Here is a 21,869-nt window from a genome sequence, read left to right as displayed (position 1 = left end):
CGATGTCGCGCATGTGGTCTTCGCGTTGTGTGTCGTCCGATTCTCGGATACATTTCACATTGTCTTCATATCTCGGCTGCGTCACTAACATAGGGCGGTTTTTTGTTGACTGATATCCTGCGCTATAAACCTATCAAAGTTTCTCATTCACTTAAAATAGGTGCCAAATTCTCTGAGCCCACCCAGTATTTCGCCGGCGGTATGCCTGCGCAGCCACGCATATGAGTACCTTAATGCTGTACTGATTGCTTTGACCTATCATCGGAACAGAAAATTAGCACTAACATACGTGCGGGCATCACATTTGGCGGTACGCTGGAAGATATGCTACAAGTACGCTGTATTACTAATCGACGCTGGCAATAATGCGTCTGAAACGTCTGAAGGGCCCTGTAACGGCTTTTACAAACAGCGCATTCATGTTAGCGTTCCAGTCTCATACGATAGCCCACAGCGTTTGTCATACAACCTACCAGCGCATTTCCTTCGTCCATGAAAAAAGATGAATAGTGGTGTTAAAGATGAATAAGCCACCCGTTCCGGCGCGCATGGCGCGCAGAGAGAGAGAGAGAGAGAGAGAAAGAGACAAAAAAAAAATGAAGGAGGAAAAGGCGCTCACACTCCTCCGAGCGCGCACGCCCTCGCGCGCGGAGCTCCTGCGCATGCTCGGAGCTCTTGCGCATGCGCGGCGGTGCGCCGTCTCAACGAGTGCGCCAGGCACGTAAACGGTTGTACCGGTGTGCGGTGTATGCCTGAACGTCGGTGTCTGTGTATGCGTGTCATCTTTGTGGCATCACACGTCAACTACACTGAACGGTAAGCTTTAGCAAAGACGTTTTGCGTCAATAGCTCATGATTATGTGAGCGCATCTCTTAGCGCGAAGCGGCTGCATGTAGCGCAGGCGACTCGGGTATAGTGTCTGTTTGTCGTTGACATGGTTTGATAACGCGCTCTTGTTCTCGCTTCTACTATACGGAATGTTTTACGGCGAGCGATCGCTCGGGCTTGTTGATTTTAGCATTATAGTTTACGTGCGTAAAGAAGGACGTACACCATGTTTTAACTTGATACTGTATGTTGTGTATGTTGTGTATGTTGTGCATTGTGTATGTTGGGCAGCCAGTGCGGTAGATCTAATTTCGTGGCGCTTGATCCGGCCGCGATGAATGCTGCGCCGCATGTCTAGTGAAATTCTCGTGACACGCTTTACGTATATATCTCGAAATTGTGTTAGCATCAAGAATGTTCAGACAGACACGTATAGTTGAATAACTGCTAACGTACTCGAATGAAAGGCCGTGTTTGCGGGGCATGCATCAGCAGTGTGTGCGCTGCCGTTTTCGCATCGTTTGGGAACTTACCGCAAGTTAATTTTGGGAAGTTACCGCAAGCAAAACACGAGACTTGAAGAAATATCAAGCAAAAATCTCTAATTCACCCAATCTATTTATATGCAACCACAAACGCTTTGGAGCATCAAACCTGCGATAAGCTCAGTCACTTGCAGCTTCGCAACTTAGCCGAAAAAATTGGAGAACACTAAATTAGTCGTTCCGGGAAGCACCTTTACACGTTTCAAACTGAAGGCATTGCGTTTGACGGTAGTTGGAAGATTTTTTTTTGTCTCTTTTTTTAAACAGTTTAGCAGCAGAAGTTATCTTTCGAGCTATATGCTTCGGCGTTATGCAGTTTACGTGCTCTTAATCACTAGGCAGCTGCTGGCGCAGATTCGCATTGTGCCAGTCGTGCATGGTATGAAGCCCTTGTCGTGTGTAATAAGTGTTCCGGTTTTCATTACTGTTGCATGTAGTGCCGTCGTCTTGGACAGACTGCATACTATATGCGCTGTACAAAAGAAAAAAGAGCCAGATTATCAATTTGGTGGTCTTTTCTTAGTAGATAACGCACAGATTATTCAAATAATTCAGTGGACATTGCATTTGTTCTACCCTTATCACCACGCCTAAGAGATTGTAACATGTTTTAGTTGCTAAGTAACCTGATCAGTACGCCCCCATTCATGTGCATTCTACTGAAAGTGTGGCAAATGTATTCATCTCGAAGTATGAGAAAAGAGACATTGCAGACTGTTCTAAACGGAAATAAATTGCAAATGTTAACGTGATTGTTCAAAAGTGCAGTCAGTATGCTGAGCATGTTCGTTCGGCACGGGCATATTGCATTAACACCTGAAAAATGTGCACAGTCCAGCCGGGTATCTTTGTTTCAACAATTATTATTATAGGAATCGTTTGGGATTCTCGCATTTATTTTATTTTTATAAGTACACTGTGTGTCACATGAACCTGTCTTGAAACGAAACGTACCGTTGCTGGCACCGGCGACCATTACGGTTGTCTAACTGCTTATCACACTGTAATATAACGAAACATCATAATGGTACTGATTAATATTGCCATGTAGTCTTTAGTCAGAGAAACAAAGTTAAACTAGAGGCATAAGTGATGAGAGCAAATTATATAAAAAACTACTATTGAACCGTAAAAATATCTCATTGTATAGTTTTCGCTCACATTGTTGCATTTGTTTTACGTGTGTCTCTGTGTCTTCCGTGCTGTACTCGTGTGGCCATCAATTAGGAACTTGCCGAAGCCCTTGTCAGCTTTATTAAACAAGGGATTCAAGTCAGTTGCATCTAATACTACATATCAAGTGACCGACGTGTTATTCGTTTTATCTAAATATTATGGACTGGCAGTACTTGGCAAGCATTAAACCACAATATTTTTTTTATTGCACTTAAGCTGCAGGCGTCATAGATTGCCAGAAAATTTTCATGAAAACAGCCAGGGAAGGCTTGGAAAAAGATCGGGAAATCTTAAAATGGCCACATAGGTATGCTGTCTTGTCATATGTCATACAACGTTACCAGAGAATCTCTGTGTTAAATATATTTTTAAAACCTTTCACTTCATAAAAATTGAGGGAAATTGGTCCTATTTATTGAAAAAAAAAAGAAAGTCAAGCATACTGACAAGGCATTTCTTACTCAATATGTTTTTTTTGCGTTAACGTCCTGAACCTCGATAGCCTAGAAAAAAATTTCATCTTTCAAAGCACCTTAAATAATTTACTGTGATAGAATTCATTCGAACTATCTTATCAGTTCTGTTTCCTAGGAGGTGCATATCTGTCGTGCCATGACACAAAGTGCTCGTGTGGTATTTCGGGTGCTCATGTGGTATACCTAACTTGGAAACCTGTTAGCATGCCCAAGAGGCCTCATTACCTGTAAGAAATTAAGTGACCATATCAATACAATCAACCCATCTGCCTTCTGTTGAAGTTATGGCCAATGACCATTCATTTAAAAGTATGAGAAAGACATTTAAATGTGTATTAAGCAAAATAAATTACAATCTTAGGCATGATACTGTGAATATTCCAGTCACGTCTTCTGAAAATATCCCTCTGCACGGGCATACTTAACTACCAGCCAAAAAATTGTACAGACAGCACAACTGGGTAACGTTTCAGCAATAAATATAGAGACCATTTGGGATAAGTACATTAATGCATCATATATGAACTTGTCATAAAAGGGAACATACTGTTGCTGGCACGAGCAGCAGTTGTGACTGTTTAATTGTTCACCATACCATGCAATAAAACATTGTATAAAGGTACTGATTTGTATTGACAAGCAGCCCTTAGTCATAGTTAAACCGCATTAAGTATTGACTTAGATGGTTTGAGCAAATATATTAAGCTGCTTAATGAACATACAAAGAATACACACTTGTTATTTTTGCCTCATATTGCTGCATCTACTTATTTGCAGCATACACCTGCAGCACCTTTGGGACTAATGACACAAAGGTCAAGGCCAGCCTGGCGACCATGCTTGCCAAGGAGTAGTGTAAATATGTAATCTGTTTCCATAATTAGCATAAGACATGAATTTAAGGAATTCATATATTATATCGAGCAATAAAAACGGTTAATGCATTGCCGGTGCATTTGTTTTATTTTTTTTGCACTGCATGATTCAACACTATATAAATTCTTTCTGTTTATGCAACATATATGAAAGTACAGCTGGTTCAGGAGCATTATTAATCTGCTAACGGTAATGCATAAGTGCAGATGAAAAGGAACAGGTGCACATGCATAAATACATTTAAAACGTTTTGCTACCGCATGTAAAGAAAAATGTAAACTAACTTGTAAAAAAAAAAACTAGTAGGTAGCCGCTATGGAGTTATGGCCTTATACACTCTTTGTAGACTTGTCTATAAAATGTCTGTGTCTATAGAGTGTCTGTAGATTAATGAAAATGCATGTTTGTTGACAAATGTCTGCAGAATGTCATAGAAGAAAGTGTATCGGATTATAAAGTTCTGTTTTTGTAGACTGAAGTCTATAGAATGTCTATAGACTATCTATATACATTTGTCTATAGACATTCCATAGACTTCAGTCTGCAAAAGTAGAAGTGTATATATAGTTCTACTTTTGTAGACTGAAGTGTATAAAATGTATACAGACAAATGACATCTATAGACATTCTATAGACTTCAGTTTACAAAAGTAGAACTGTAAGCCTATACACTTGTCCATCGACATTCTGCAGACAACTGTCTACAAACATGAATTTTAATTAATCCATAGGCACTCTATAGACTCAGACTTTTTATAGACTAGTCCATAAAAAGTGTATGGCCATAAGTCTATTGACAGTCTATAGGCTCAGACTTCTTATAGACTAGTCTATAAAATGTGTATGGCCATAAGTCTATAGATAGTCTAAAGACTCAGACTTTTTATAGACTAGTCTGTAAAAAGTATGGCCATCAGACTATAGACTGTCTATATGTAGTGTATAGACAGTCTATAGACTCAGACTTTTTATAGACTAGTCTGTAAAAAGTATGGCCATAAGTCTTTAGACTGTCTATATGTAGTGTATAGACAGTCTATAGACTCAGACTTTTTATAGACTATTCTATAAAAAGTGTATGGCCATAAGTCTATAAGCGGTCTATAGGCAGTCTATAGACTCAGACTTTTTATAGACTAGTCTACAAAAAGTGTATGGCCATAAGTCTATAGACCGTCTATAGACAGTCTATAGACTCAGACTTCTTATAGACTAGTCTATAAGAAGTGTATGGCCATAAGTCTATAGACAGTCTATAGACAATCTATAGACTCAGACTTTTTATAGACTAGTCTATAAAAAGTATGGCTATAAGTCTATAGACTGTCTATAGACAGTGTATAGACTGTCTATAGACTCAGACTTTTTATAGACTAGTCTATAAAAAGTGTATGGCCATAAGTCCATAGACTGTCTATAGACAGTGTATAGACTGTCTATAGACTCAGACTTTTTATAGACTAGTCTATAAAAAGTGTATGGCCATAAGTCCATAGACTGTCTATAGACTAGTCTAAAGAAATGTCTATAGACAGTCTATAGACTCCATAGACAAATGTCTATAGACAGTCTATGGACTTTCTATAAAAATTTTTGTAAGGGCTGCGCAGTGTCAGGATGGGGGGCTCAATCCCATCGCTCGTGATCCGTTGTCAAGGTTGTAGTCGGGCATGAATTAGAAGGTAGCTGGCCCATGCCGACGTCCAACTTATCCACGCTGAGGACGTTGATGAAGGGAAGGACTGCTTCTCATCGAGAACGAGGAATATGGGTTTATTTACAGTATTTATATCAGTCTAACATGACTGTTTCAGAAAGTACATCAGTCTAACAAGACTGCTTGAGAGAGAATGTACTGAGCAGCCGCACAACAGCGGTTTTTAAACACTCGGTCCTCTCCTGATACAAGGTGATGCGAACGTTCGTTTCGTCATCGCAAACTAGCCGCCTCCCCGCAGGACGGTCTACACACACAAATGCACACACGTGCGAAGGTCCGGAACCGACGTCAGAAGGGCCCCGTAGAACTCGGAGCCGTTCCGGGTAGCGCGTTGTCTTGCGTCTTGGTCGGTGCATGGGGAGCAGCGCCAAACGGCGTTCCTGCGGCAACTCGCGCACCCGTAGCAGATCAGGTCCGCGTTGGGGAGTTTGGGAACAATAGTTGGCCCGCCGAACTCATTCCGTCACAACGGCGATGAGGCTAGAGGTTGGCGGTGATGCTCCCGAGATGTTGCTTCCATAGTCGCAAATGGGTGGCAAACTTGCACTGCAGCTGGCCGTTCTTAACAGCAGACGCTACCGCACAAAACGCGCAAGGGTGTGTACGCGACGTTCTGCACACAAATCGCGTGGGATGATCGGAGCCACGCCGGAGCCATGCCGGAGCGGCTAGCTTCAAAGAAGCGGTACATGTTCTCACTCGTACAGGTACGCTCACGCTCGCATCGCTCTCGGCATATCTTTAGGTAATTCCTTCTGCTGGACTTCTACCCAAAGATTCGATATCTGCTTGGTATCGGCTATGCACTGTCGCGTGGTCTTTGGTTCTGCGAGAGAGCCGGGAATATTTTTCCCCGCTGTGAAACATCGCTGTGCGTGTTTTACTTAACATTTACCGTAGCAACCCATTTCTTCCTTTTCTCGACGGCACTCGTAAAGAGTCGCAAATTTTTACGTGCCAGTATAGTGTGTACTTCTGTTTCGTGCGTAGTTGTGTGCAGTGTGTGGCAGTTTCTTAATCCGCGTAATCTCATTTTCTGTCCGCATTCCATTCTCACACGTTACGCATGCAGCAAATTTCCAGGTGCTAAAGTGTTCTACGTCAAAAGCACCTTGGCGTCGTGCAAGAGACACCTGTTGATATGTGGCTGATTCACTAGCAAGCTCGCATCTGTTGCCACTCTCCATCAAGTGGGATTTTCAACTATTTTTTGTGCTGCTCTGTGGTGTACTAGCTGCCGCATGGACGCTGTGCAGGCTTACTTTCGATTTTCTCTATCGTTTAATAGTAAAGGATAGGCTACCTTTTGAGGGGAGGCATTTACTTTTGTTCGTGAGAATGTTTACCACCCTAACCAAGTGATACGTGCGTACTGTAAACAGCAGCACGAACAGAGCCGGACGACGGACGACAAAATAGGTAGGAGCACACACGAGCGCAAGCTCAACTAAATGTTTACTTTGGATGATAGAGGTATTAAAGACACTGGTCAACTTGACAACGGTAAAAAGCCGTGCATGCGTGGCAGAAACATCCACGTGCGACAAGAAAGAAGTATGAAAAAGCCATGTCATGTAGAGTAAACTTGCGTGAAAAACGAGAACTGTCGGACAAATCTTTCGAAAAAGCGAGAGATTTGTCCGATAAGTGATACTACCCAACGAGAAATACTCTTTTGAGAACTGCAACTTTTTCCCACTAAGGGCAACAGATAACTTGGTTATGCATTTGTTTCGTTTGTGATCAATAAATAGTGCTTCTGGAACTCCTCTGGTGTTGCGGTATAGAGCAGAAAGAACGATTGTTTCATCACAAAGACCAGAACACAAGAGGACATATGGAAGCGTTATTTATTGATCACGAAGAAAAATTCATAAGCAAAATTTCTGTGACCCTTAGTGGGAAAGAGTTGCTGCAGTACTTCTCGTTAATATCGCTTCCAGGACAAACCTTTCAGTTTTCATGTTTTTGTTAGTTTTTGACGCACATTTTTATTCTACAGGACGTCTTTCGGTCCTTTTTTGTTGTGCCGGGCTGTTCCTGCTGCGCATCCATGGCTTTTTCTTTGTGAAGTTGGCCAGTCTGTTTAAAATCTTTGTCTTCACGAATAAATTTCTAGTTGAGTCAGCGTTCATGTGTGTTCCTACCTTAATTCATCCTTCTCGTTTCTGCTTGGGTGGTTGTCAAATATAAATGTACACCGAATTGGCGAAGTGTCCATAGAATTGATACATGAAGTTATTTGCGCTGTTTACTTCAGGAAGAACGCTATAGGTTCTTACCTTCTCTTTGTTTTTAACACTGATGTACATTTTTCTAGTTCAACTTCAAGGAGTCCCCTGAGGAAGCCAATAAGAGTGATGGTAACTTCCTTTTTGTGTAAGATTTATGAATTTCATCCATTCAAGGCATGGCATGTCACATGCCTGTTTGTAGGTATGCAAGCATTCGTAGTTTTTGAACATACTAAGCTCTACTTTTCTGTTATCATGAGGCTGCTTTGTACTATGCTGCATTCTCCAGGTGCAGGAACCTTTTTTATGCGGTAAGTGCATGTATTCCTTTTGTATATATTGGAAAAAAGATGCCGTGAGCTTAAATATGCATGTATATCACTTGTAATTTTTTTTCAACACGGTTGCTTACTCCCTCCGTCTTTGTTACTGCTTTGTACCAATTCTTATGCAACTTTTATGTATTTTATGCAATAAAATTCTGGTAGCATTTTAATAACATTTTACCTGCGCAATTGAGGTCATTGGTGTTTCGTATACGTATTTATTTGCGTTTTTCACTGTCTCACCAATCTAGCTGTCCAGTCATTGGAACCTTTTCTCATCCTTTATGACTATTTCTGGGGTACTTGATACTGCAAGTGCAGGTGACCATTTATTTGGCTGTTAGGAATTGTGTTAGCCGTGTTACCAGGGCCCGCACACTCTCAAGTTCAACAAATGGCCACAGAGGGCGAAGAAATCGACCGCGCGGCGCTGCTAAAGAAACAGGCATAGTACACCAATTAAAAAGGTTCCCCGTTGAGCACATTATCTCCCGCTAGAGGCGCCGTAGTAAGCGCAATTTTAACCTACAAACTTTCTTCAACAGTAAACGAAGCGTTGTTATTGCATGATAAAGACTACAAAATTATAATTCCTAATTTTACATTGTACTTTTCATTACCAACTTTGTTGTTTTTTGTCATTTTCAACGCAAAATAGCGTTCAGCATCATCGACCTCCCACGTGACCTCTGGCCTGGATTTAAAATTTTTACCGGTATGTTCGCGTGCGCGGCAGGTACGGATTCCTTGGTTCGTACATTGGTTGGTTATTTCGTGCTAACACCAGTTTACTGCGCTTCGATGTCTCGCGTTATTTAATTTGGGGTGTAAGCCTGAAAGCTAGGTTTCAGTCGTGAGCCATGTGGAACACGTCTGCATCGAAATGGGAGCCGGGTCCTGCTGCAACTGGGGACAGCAATACCGGTGAGTCGTTTAACATCACTGCTTCAATCGCTATGTAATTTATTCGTCTCGTTAACTTAACGAACTAGATGCTGCATTACATAAGGGCAGTCAGGACCCTCCGTTGCTGTTTCTGAAATAAACTTTCAGTTGCGAGGCCATCATTATACACACATTCACGAAAGAGAAACGATATCGGAACGCGCGTCACATTTTTCATCTCGTTGTAGCCGTAGCCATAAGTGACTGAGTTGCCTTATCAATATATTTTCTTTTTCGAGTCCGCCGGCAACATCTTTCGTTCACAGAACCGAATAACCTTTTGATAAACTGAAGCTAAAGTACTGAATTTAATGTATTAAACAGTTGCACACATGATAATTCACCCATATTTCGTACCTGTTGGTTCCAAATGTTCTTGCTGTTCAGTTTGGCTTACCTTTTGCAGTAGTGAAGCGGTGCATCACGTTCATGCACAAAAAGAATGCATCATTTCTAATAGCTTCATGTCTTTCATCTATTTGCTTGTGAAATCAGCAGTGTGATCTCTTCTAGTGTATAAACGAGCGCACAAATGTACTTATTTGCGATATTAATAATACTTAAGCTGTTGACATGCATTGTAGTTACGCAGACATCAATTTTACGGAGAGTAACCATATTTATTTACCATGCTGCTTAAGCACCCTACAACAAACAGTACATTTGCATGTGTTCTGTAGTCACAAACCATTGCAATGTATATGTCGCACCTTTACGCATTTTATATTGCAATATTGTGCTTATTCAATTTCTGATGCAGTCAAAATTTCTGTTCCAGACATGCAGTAATGAGGATGGCACCAGTATAAAGCAACACACTCCATGCACTAAACAGAAGCTGCTGCCTGCTACAACAAGGTCATTGTGTGGACTTTGGCTGCTACTACAAGGTAAACAACACCTGTTTCAGAAATAAATATGCTTGATATATGCTGTATTGGCTTGCTAGTCTTGAGATACATGTCAGTTGTTTGTAGCAGATGATATGAACATTTGTTCATGTTTACAGTTCAGCATAATTAGTTCAAACATAAAAGAAAACACTACATGAGTTTGGATAATCTCTGTTGTATCTCATGTGCCATTGTTCTGCCCCAACAGAGTCTGTGCCAAGTACATCTTGGTCATCATGGGAGCCCCCATCTACACCAACAGGAAGGGGCTGGAGCTGAATTCGCAAGACCACAAACAAAGAAGCCATTCCAGAATTATTTGGATGAGATATCAAGTCTACGGACGACTGTTTCAAGAGTGAAAAGAGCCTACGCCATCATTCCACCAGCACGGATATTGGCCGAGTCATCCAGGTACCTCAACAACAAAAATTATTTGTCTTCAGATGTACCTGCAACCTCTGAACAAGCACAGATGACGCTGGCTAAGAGTGTTCTGTCAGCTTGCCCTTCCTTAGTGAGCTTCCTGGCCTTGCCAGTTCTTGCCAAGTATAATTTTGTTTCAATGAATGCAAGCTTTTTCATTCCACACTTTTGTTAGAGATCATTCCTATTCCTCATACAAACAATAAAGGTCAACCGATTCTTTGCTCATACTTAATGCCAGTCACTGTCTAGTAGAATAACATATGTGTAGCAGTTCTTTCTAGTGTATGTTGCCATGTGCAATTCCTCTCCTGAAATAGCTGATGCAGCATTGGCGTGTGTCTTGCATTAACCTTTACACTGTGTGCTATGTAGCATTTAACTTTTGTTAATGTTTTTGGCTTTCAATGCTTGCAAGGTAGAGTGGCTTCTTTCTTGAATGCAAGCTTTCTCATTCCCATATTGAATTCCTAGTCTCATTCAGGATTGCTATTCTTGCTCGACAGCCTGTGTTTTTGTGCAAGCTACATTGAAGTGGTTGATTGCAGAATCTGGTTTCGGCGCTGTCCGACTTGGTACTTGTCACCGTTTTACGTTTCTCATATGTGGGAGCCTGGTCAGTTGCATTGGGAAACAGTCTCTCGAGGCAAGCACCTGCTCCTACAGTCCGCACAGTGGCATAGACTGCGAATTTACACGCACACCGTGGTTGGTGCTCCCCGTTCCGTCCTTTCCTGCTGCTGCCGTGTGCAAATTTTGCTTGTGGTCTTCCTCGGCCATGATTTGGCGTCAACGGAGACTCTCATACATAATTACATGGTTCTAAGTGTATGAAGTTGATATCCACATGTGTGGAAAGGCCTGCAAAAGTGACTGCAAAATAGTGATGTTCACAAAACCAACCATGACCATATATAGAGAATGTGGGGTACCAAGTGTGAGTTACACATTAGTGGCATGCAAAAGAACAAAAAGAAACATGCAGGTTGGAAAGGCGGTAACGCTAAAATGCCGGGCACTCCATGTTGCTGTTGGCTGTGGTAGCAGATGCTGGCGTCACCCGATTGCTTCGCAATGCAAGCTGCTCATATTCAACGCCAACTGTCGGTGCAATGGGACACACTGTCCAATCTGCTTGCGCTGCTGGTTGTTGCTTGTTACCAGACTGCAGTGTGCGACGAAGGCAAGCACTATGCCTATAGTCGGACGGTTGAATGTGCCGCAAGCAACCCGTGTGTGTGTATGCTCACTGTTGTCATGTAGATCGTAGCCAATGCATAGTGCCAATGTATAGATTGAGCATTATGTTAGAGTATGCTGAAGTGATTGATTGCATAATCTTGTTTCAATGTTGTCCCACTTGGTCATGGTTGCCGTGTTACATTTCTGGGATGTGGCAGCCTGTTCAGTTGTATTGGCCAATGGCCTCTCGAGGTAAAGCACCTGCTCCTGCAGTCCACACAGTGACACAAACTCCCTGTTTACATGTAGTGTGATTGGCGCTCCCTGTTTGTCCTTTCCTGCTGCAGCCGTGGGTAAAGCGTGCTTGTGGCCTTCTTTGGCCATGATTTGGCGTAAACAGCGACTATCATACATGATTACATGGTTTGAAGTGTATGAAGTTGATGTCCACATGGGTGGAAAGGCCTGTAAAAGTGGCTGCGAAATGGCGATTCCCACAAAACAGACCACATCCATATTGAGAGCAGGTGGGGCACCAAGTGTGAGCAACACGTTAGTGGCCACCGAAAGAACAAAAAGAAACGCGCATGTAGGAAAGGAGGTAACACTAGGATGCCGGGTAGTTCATGTCGCTGTGTTGGCTATGGCAGCAGGTGCCTGCGTCACCCGATTGATTCGCAGTACAAGTTACGGTGACTGTCATTGTAAACAGGTGGGGCACTGACCAATCTGCTTGTGCTGCTGGTTGTCACTCGTTAGTAGACCACCATGTGCGACGTAGGCAAGCACTGTGCCTGAAGTCGGATAGCTGAATAAGCTGTATGCAATTTGTAGTGCGTGAATGCCCACTGTTGTCATATGGATCTTAGCCAATGTACAGTGTATTGTCTGAACCTTATGCGGTGATTGAATGCAGAGTCTAATTTGATAATGGTCGCCGTGCTATGTTTCTTCGATGTGGCGACCTGGTTAGCTGCATGGGCAACAGCCTCCCGAGGTAACCATCTGCTCCAGCACTCCACACAGCGACAAAGACTCCCAATTTACGTGCACCGTAATTGGTGCTCTCCCCATTCGACATTTCTTGCTGCAGCCGCCGGCAAATTATGCTTGTGGGCCTTCATCGGCCGTGATGTGGCGTGAGCGGAGACAGCACACGTTATTACATGGTCCAAAGTTGATAGCCACATAGGTGGAAAGGCCTGCAAAAGTGGCTGCAAAATGGTGATGCCCACATTGAGAATGTGGGGCACGAACTATGAGTTACACATTAGCGGCCCCCGAAAGAACAAAAAGAAACGTGCAGGTTGGAAAGGCGGGAACGCTAAAATGCCGTTTAGTCCATGTCGCTGTGTTGGTTGCAGCAGCAGATGCCTTGCGTCACCCGATTGCTTCGCAATGTAAGTTACGGCGACTGTTAATGAAAACAGGTGGTGCACTGCCCAATTTGCTTGCGCTACTGATTGTCGCTCGTTACCAGATCGCCATGTGCGGCGACGAAAGTGAGCAGTTTACGAGCTCGCGTTAATGGTTTCAGCGCATCTCGACATGCAAATTTTGTTTCTGATCTTGTATGAGAAGGTGCACTGCTTTTTCTTCTGCCAATAAAGTCGCACGTCCTGTTCACTCACTTGTGGCTTGTTTGTATGGGCGTCAGTAGAGGCTCTTTAGTCTCCTGGCCATTAAAACGCGGCAGCTGAGGCATGCCGCAAAGCCAGCGAGGCGAGCACGGCGCGTACCCAGCGTACGGCACCGGTATAAAGCGGCCATATTCAATATTATAGTAAAAAAAAAAGACATTTCCGCTTCCTGATTAAGTATCGCCATCTGTCGGGCCCCCCGCTAAGTTCCATGCGCTGCCGCTTCTTATTTTCGAACCACTGTGGAAGGTACAGTTTCCCTTCTCTAAAGTTGTTCTTTATTCTATGGTGTTACTACCAATTTACTGTGCTAAATAATTATTTTTTCTCTTATCATTCAAGGTATTAGCCTTGCCTTATCTCTTTATTGACTGAGGTACCACTTAGTTGCTGGGTATAGGGAAAAAGGCCCCATGAAGTGCTCTAATAAGCTTTGTGCAAGTCCAGAAAAATGAACAGAAAATGAGCTCACTAAATTGAGGAAATTCCACCAACAAACTCTTCTGTACCCCAATTTAACATAATCAAATGGTGTACTCTTTGTTCTTGACTTGTGCCAGGGAGATAAGCTGCATTCATTACACAAAAGTTTTACACGTTTATTTCTGAACAAAGCAAACCTGGCTCGTCAGGAACATGATTCAGGTGTTCACCATGCCATACAACTTTCTAAATGATGTCTCGTCAATTAATAGCTAAGTTGAGTGATGTTATTTCAGAAATAAATTGGGCAACATGAAAATATATACATTTCGAAGACAAAAAGCTCAGGCAAGTCTACTTTGGTAGTTCGTTAAATTTTAATCGCGGTGAAAGACGTGTGCTAAAGCTTGTATATATTTACCTGAAGTCATTTGTTTCGAGTCTGTTAGGTATTTTACCTTCTCACAGTCAGCCGTAGCTCTTCCTGTGATGAGTTAGTGTGCGAAACATTTTAATGTAACATATTCAGATGTGTTTTGTGTATTCACACGCAAGCAGCTTCAAGTGTCCATGTGTTCAAAGTTGGTTGTTACAAGGGTATGCTTAAGCCCTGCCTTTTGAGTTGCTTTGCCTTCTAGTCACAAACTTAAGTCGAAAGTGAAGACCACAATGATCGTTTTGATTGAATTCATAGGTATAGGTTTTTTCAGATGTATTTACACTGCTAGAGACCCGCCATGGTTGCTCAGTGGCTATGGTGTAAGGCTGCTGAGCACGAGGTCACGGGATCGAATCCCGGCCACGGCGGCCGCATTTCGATGGGGGCGAAATGCGAAAACACCCGTGTACTTAGATTTAGGTGCACGTTAAAGAACCCCAGGTGGTCAAAATTTCCGGAGTCCTCCACTACGGCGTGCCTCATAATCAGAAAGTGGTTTTGGCCCGTAAAAACCCATAATTATTATTACACTGCTAGAGTGCTGTAGATACTAGCTTATGTCTCGAGGTTCGACGGAGTGGTGCCTTATGTACTGTAATAATGTTTCATGTGCACGCACCTTTAGTGTAAATAAAGGTACTTCAAATTGATCAGTCTCTCCTTTGCTTTATATTTGCGCTTGGGAAAGTTATGAGCAGGCACCGGGGCATGCAAGTGTGAACAGCAAAGCAATTTCAATATGTGAATAAAAATCCACTAGCCCAACGAAACGTCAATCATATTTCAATGGTGACTTCTGAAATCTCAATGCCATCTCAACTGGGCCACAATGTACTTTTCAGTGCTGTGGCAATAATAACTCAACAACAGGTCGACAGATCTACCACAACGTCCGTTCAACGCAGAATCAGTGGTAACCCAACAACCATTCAACAAAACTAACACAACGGGTCGTCTAAGCACAATGGACTTTCAATGGTAACTTAACAATTATTCAACATTGAGATACCCAATGGTGTTTCAATTAAATTTCAGTGGCCAATATTCAAGAGCCCTCAACACTCGACCCAACAATTCTCAAACAAACTCAGTAATTCCGCAACAAAAAACTCAACATTAATGAACGATATTTTAATGCCTTCTCAATAATTTTTTTGTACGGGAAAAGTCCATAATTTATTTTCGTTTTACGTACGTGTTCGAGCGCTGCACTGAGCGGCGTGTTCTGGCTTCGCATTTTGACAGCGGTGGCGGAGGCAGCAACATGCTAGCTAAAAAGTACTGCGCTTGTATTGCAGGTTGGTCTCACCCTCTATATATACTCTTTTTTTTCTTTTGCCATTGCTGCCATTTCGCATGAAAGTGTAGCGGTTTCGATCGGATTTAAAACACGACCCGCTGCCACGTTTGCCGTACCGTCATCCGCGATGACGAAAATGCGGTTGTATGCACTGTTTGTGAATTCAGTTTTGATGGTGTTACTTGCTCTAGGCTGAACGAGAAACCATTCGCTAATAAGAGAGCGCAAAACAAACTGAAGTAGAAATGCCAGGCGTGTCGTCCAGGTGGTGCGAAAGGCAATCTTTAAAGCCAGTAACAGAGAGCGGATGGTGGTATGTTTGTTTTCATTGCTGAAATAAAGCTCAAGCAGACCGCTCTCCTCCCTCTAAATCAGAGAGTGGACGGTGTCGCGCAACCAATTCAAGAGATGTCGGACCAGTTTGGTCGCATCTAAGATCGTTTGAATGCAGATGGAAAAGATATAGAAGGTATCAAAGAACGGAACGACAAAATTGAAAAAAAAAAAAATTGCAGCTGACACAACTCAGTTTAAGTTGGACCTTGATGATTTGGAATGGCGCTGTAGGCGTTTAAACATTGAGATTCATGGAGTCGCCCACTTGGAGGGGTAGAATCGCATAAGTAAAGTTAATGATGTGGCGCAAAAGCTCGGCGTGCAGAAGTTTGTTCAAACGGACATCATGGCCCTTCAGAGGCCAGCTACAAGGGTAGGAAAGTAACGGGACTTATTTTGCGGTTTGCGAGGCATGATACTAAAGATGCCTGGTTAGAAAAAAAGTAAGACTCTTAAGGCAACGAGAAGGCAACATGGTTCTTTGTTGTTCAATCGAAAGACGTTCATCTGTTCTGTCAGACATCAGTGCTGCGTTTAATCACCAAGTGGGGACGCAGGCAAACTTAGAGTCGTTTGTTCAGATGTCAGCTAACTTTTCTGGGATGGCATTACGAATGAAACTGATGTTGACAAAGAGTATGAGGTGCTTTCAGAAGTATTTCTTTTTGTTTACAAGAACATTTTGTCGGTAAAATTTCTGAAATGTGATGGCTCCCTAAAGACTCGGGTTACGCGCGACCTAGCGAGAAAAATGAAAAAGAAAGCCCTAATGTTTCAAAAATTTATTCGGACGCGCGTTGAGGCTGTCTTTACTGCATTTAAGAAATTTAGACACACAATGAACAAGGAACTGCGGCAGGCCAAAGGCAGTTACTACTTAGGATCATTTTCTAATTACTCTGAACGGCCGGAATTTCTTGGAATCAACTAAATTATCCATTAAAAAGGCATGAAAGGACCGCGCCAGTCATCAAGATTCTAGATGATGGAGTTTTTCTTACTGGTGCGGACATGTAAAATGCCTGAGATTCATATTTTCTATACAAAGACACTAATTTAGCACAAAATACATCTGCTGCTACGTTGGGTTTTTAGAGCCCATAAATAATTAAGAGGTGTGTTCTCAATTAGTGGGTTTGAAGAATTCGCGGAGCTGTGACACCGACGGTATACATGCGAAGCCCGTGAAGTATATAAATGACATATAATTGTGCCGGTGTCAGTACACAGCTTTAATCTTTGACTGTAAACAGGTGTGTTTCCGTCTAAGATGCCGGTAGCAGGTGCGATTCCGTTGCATAGAAAAGGTACCGAAAGTAGTGTTGCAAATTACAGGCCCGTATTGATTCTTCCAGCCTTTCCGAAGGATCTGAAGCAAATAATTTTACACAGCCTCTCGAATTTCTGCAACAATAACAAGATCATAACAACATCGTAACGAAGGTTTAATATGGCTTGCAGAAACACCACTCCACTGAGCTTGCTTTGCTTCACCAAAACAAATACTTGCTCGAAAATCCTGAGAATAAAAAAGTAGTTGTCGGTGTTTTTATTGATTTTACTCTGGCGTTGGACTAACTAAATCACAGTATTCTTTTCACAAAATTAAGTCACTGCGGTATACGTGGTCTGCCTCTCGAACTTCAAAAGGAGTCAAAAGGCGTTATCTATCAAATAGATTCCAATTAGTTTCCATAATGTCAGCTAAAATCAAAATAATTTCCGGGGTTCCTCAACGGAGTGTTCTTGGTCCCTTACTTTTCATGTTTTAAATGATGACTATAGATGGACATTTTCCCTCTCTTAAATATGCGATATATGCTGACTAGACCAGCAAACTTGTAGCCTCTTCGTCTCCAGATTAGGCTTTTCCAAAGGCAAGTAAGGTTTTGGAAGGACTAGACTTGTGGACGAAAATAAACAAGATACATATTAATAAAAATAAAAGCAAAGCAGTCATTGCACAGCTAAAAACAAATGAATTCCTGCAGACTATAACATTACTATTCGTTCTTCGAAAATTGAAATTGTTAAATCTGTAAAGGTTTTTGGTCGTTACTTTTCTGGGGCGTTAATGTGGGAAGATTATGTGAATTACATATTACAGAAATTAGGCCACATTACTGGCATATTGAACAGAAATCGCTATCTAGCCTCACAATCCGTTAAATTATTAACGTACAAATATCTTTTTCTTTGCTATTTAAATTATTATAATTTAGTACGGGGCACGACCACTCCGACAAATGCTATCAGGCTCATAGAAGCTGGAAAAAGAACTCTGCGGGGAATTGAAAACCTCGCTTATTTCGAGATTATAGGTCGCACTCTTAAAGGGATACAACATTAAAATTTAGGGATCTGCACCGGTATAGACTAGCGCGAGTGTATTCTTTGAGCACTAAGCAAATGAACTTCTTGTTTACCGAAATTACGAATTTAGAAAGAAGTACTTTCACCTGTGAGACACCACGTACCAAACTTTGTAAAGCTCCTTGCCGTTCTACGTATGGATTACAGTTACTGAACAATAGTTTGCTGCGCTCATTAAATTAATTTCATATACTAGGTATAAACGTTTCACTATCTGAACTACCTGATTTGACTGCATTATTTATTATGTAGTTTACTTACTTATGTGGACGAAAGTCTACATAAGGGCCGACAGTCTAGCTCGCGAGCTCACATACCGAGTGGGACAGTCAATGGAGCCGGATATGTGTCCACCACCCCACCCATCTTTATCACATCACGAAGCAGTCGGCTGGCGAAGGCTTGAGACAGGAACATCTTGCATTCTACACATCCAACATAAAATGTTTCCCAGTCAATACAGGGACACATGCCCATGGTGTGGGGCCATCCCAACACCATATCACATCACATGGGAGTGCAGAAATAACTTCTCTTTCCACAAAGAAAGAAAAAACCCAGTGCGGAACACTGGGAGGGCCTGCTCACCAGCGGCGTGCTCACAGTCCAAAAAAGGATTGGTGCAGCACGCTCTCAAAGTGGCCAGGCTCAGCGGTGCTCTGGAATAGGGGCGCCGACCACTCAAGACGACGGAGACTTCAGTAAAACATGAAGACCTCTGTTAGCCGCTGAACGCTGTAAATAGAGCATTAAAGTTTTTCCTTCCTTCCTTCCTTCCTACTTATGTTGTTGCTAATTGTTTTGAGTGCATTGTCAAGATACTTTTATGTGACATCCCGTATTTATCTTGTGCTTTACAGTGTTAAAGCATTGTTAAACGTTTAACCTTACTCCTCGCTTTCCCTTTCCTGTTAACTGTGTATGTGTGTTCAAAACAAATAATAACCTGATGTTGTTATTGCCATTGCTTCGTTCGTGTTGATGAATTGGCACATCATACCTTATAAGTTTAGGCATTTATTAATGTACTCGTGCGTTTATTGTATCTTTGTCGTATGTGTTGACACATTGTGCGCTATTATGTTTTATTACTTTTTTTCATGTGTGTGTTTTGCTGGCTTGACTCGCAATCATACGGTGTCAGGGGGTGGAGGGTTCCCAAGCCGTCTGTTTGCAGCGTTTTCCTCACCCTCCTCTATTGTTCAAAGGGAAATGTTTAGTACGGAGGCAGTACTGGAACTTGTTCAATTTTAAAAACATGGATAAGTGCACCAAAAAATCACCAGAGTATACACGAAACAGAATATTTACCTATAAGTAAATTATGCAAAAAAGGTGACGTGTGCAGACAGGACACAAGAGTAGAGAAGTGGACAACACGAACGCCGACTATCAACTGAAGGGAGCACTGAGGCGAAAAAAAGAAAGAAGACACAAAACTCATCTGCGCAAGCTCTGGAATGGTATCACCACGTGTCAGTCGGGCACATGTGTCGGTCTACGTGAGAGATACCTGTTAAGGCACTTAATCTCTTCCTTATGTAATGTAATCGAAGGCTGACTCACGCACGCACTTCCACCATTATAGATATGCCATGCCTCTACCATAAGACGCGTATCTTCATTCTTATGCCTGTACAATATCGCTCATTCATCCCACTCTGGCGTGCAGTTACAATCTTGGCAATGTAGGGAAAGATTAGAAGGCGATCCACCGGTTAACGACCTTTTATGTTCCATTAGCCTCTGATTGATACACCGCCCCGTTTGTCCTACGTAGAACTAGCCACAGCTAAAGAGAATTTTATAAACCACACCCATACGACAGTCAGTAAAACTGTTGTTCTTATTGTGCTTTACTGGACAAATATCTGTTCCTTTTTTTGCATTTTACCTGCTCCTTTTTCCTCTACACGGCAGCGCATATCTTCCCTGGCTTATTGGGAGCAGTGAAAGCAACATTAACATCATATCTACTTGCAACATTTTTAAGCCTGTGCGATGCTGAATGCATGTACGGAATGGACACTACTCCTTTTTTTGCTATTACTGCTTTCTGTAATCACGTCCATCCCCCTCGAAACCGACTTCTTTAGGCGTTCAGCCACGGTGGCCACTGCTACGCTAGAATAACCTGCTTCTAATAGGCGCCGGACCGGCGCATTAAAACTGGCGCTCATTTTGTGCATGCAGGATCTGGTGAGAGAAGACTTAAGGCACGACATGGCAATTCCGTTTTTTACTACTTTGGAATGCTTGGATTGAAAGTTTAACAACGGCTTCGAAGATTTTGTGGAGTACTGCCAACAAACGGGATTTTGTTCGATGACCAAGGAAATGTCTAGAAACTGAATTACGCGTCGCTGAGGAAATTCCTTGGTAAACTTTAATCCTCCTCCATAAAGTTTAAATTGCTCACTTACTTAGGTAGCAACGGAATCGAATTCTCCCCTATTGCAGAAAATCAGGTAATCATCAACGTAACGAAATACCTTGATAACGTAATCACCTAACGCTTTCGTAGCTGTGAACCTTACTCAGGTAAATATCGCTAAGCATAGGGGCAACCTTCGAGCCAATACAAATGCCTGATTTCTGCAGAAACACTCCATCTCTCCATCCAGTCAGCGTCGACATTAAGTACACTGAAAGAATTTCTAGAAAAGCTCCCGTGGAAACACCGCATCTGTCAAAAACAGCCGGCTCTTGCACTTGTTCTTTAATGCACTCATTTACGGAATTTAGAAGCCCGTCATGCGGCAAGGAGTAATACAGGTCTTCGATATCCATACTAAAAGCTGTACAATCGCCAGGATTTTCCTCTCTCAAATACTGAACTAGTGCCTGAGAATTACGCAAGTAAAAGGGGTCTGAAAAAACTAGTGAAGCTAAGCAGTTGTGTAGGTAACTATACGACACAGACCTGCCACGTCCCTTTCTCTAACACTATAGCACGAAAAAAAATTTCTTGCTTATGGGTCTTCGCCGAGAAAAACAGTTCCAAGGTGAGGGATTTTGCTTTCTTGACATTAGAGACAAACCTATCAAGATTGTATTGACAGGAGGTCAACCGCACGTTGCTTAACTGCCGAAGGCCTGAGTTTTACTGGCTGTAAATTCTTTTCTATGGCTGAAGTTGCTTTTTCTGAAAACATGACATCTGGCATAATTACGAAATAACCCTCCTTGTCAGATATTACTGGTCTAAGTTTATGCTCCACAAGGTAATTAACTAACGGTCGGACAGGGTCAGACGTCTTAAATGAGAATTTGATTGTTTAATGCTAGTAATGCAATCTGAAATACAGCGCGAGCGTTCTTCTTCCGGGACGAACCTGGTTACGCAGCGCGGTATGCTTAAAACGTCAACGGGTTTTATGTTAGGCTTAAAACATTGCTAAGGACCTAAATCAAGGGTTTTTCTATGGGTATCACGATGGCGTCTCCAAGAACCAGTGCGTTATTTGACGGTGAATTATTAGAAAAGTGTTTCCTCTTACTTTGTTGAAGCTCAGGAAATTTCATCCTCCACAGGAAGTCCGCGTGCTGCACGGCTAACCTGTTCCAATCGGCGTATGGGCGGTTCCAATGGCGACCGTTTCCCAGGGCCTTGCAACGGATCGACCTTTAGACACGCCTGGTAGAAACTAACTTGGCGCCATGATTCAGCGGAAAGAATAGCTCCAATGCTCCTGGCATGTACAGTTGATGGTTGAAGGAAGCCGCACAT

The 21,869-nt window shown here is 42.4% G+C and overlaps 2 long non-coding RNA genes across 2 annotated transcripts; both read left to right on the top strand.

Annotated features, from left to right (window-relative positions):
- Positions 1 to 247: 247 nt before the first annotated feature.
- LOC129387952 (uncharacterized) lies at positions 248 to 3,975 on the top strand. Its single transcript, XR_008615094.1, has 2 exons — positions 248 to 816; positions 3,804 to 3,975. It is a non-coding gene; the product is annotated as an uncharacterized lncRNA (long non-coding RNA).
- Positions 3,976 to 8,971: 4,996 nt separating this feature from the next.
- LOC129387954 (uncharacterized) lies at positions 8,972 to 11,462 on the top strand. Its single transcript, XR_008615096.2, has 3 exons — positions 8,972 to 9,106; positions 9,906 to 10,017; positions 10,229 to 11,462. It is a non-coding gene; the product is annotated as an uncharacterized lncRNA (long non-coding RNA).
- The last annotated feature ends 10,407 nt before the right edge of the window (positions 11,463 to 21,869 follow it).

The sequence above is a fragment of the Dermacentor andersoni genome, chromosome 3 (genome assembly GCF_023375885.2).
Source record: "Dermacentor andersoni chromosome 3, qqDerAnde1_hic_scaffold, whole genome shotgun sequence".
NCBI lineage: Eukaryota > Metazoa > Arthropoda > Arachnida > Ixodida > Ixodidae > Dermacentor > Dermacentor andersoni.
The sequence above is the reverse complement of the archived record's forward strand: the minus strand, read 5'-3'. Positions and strand labels throughout refer to the sequence as shown.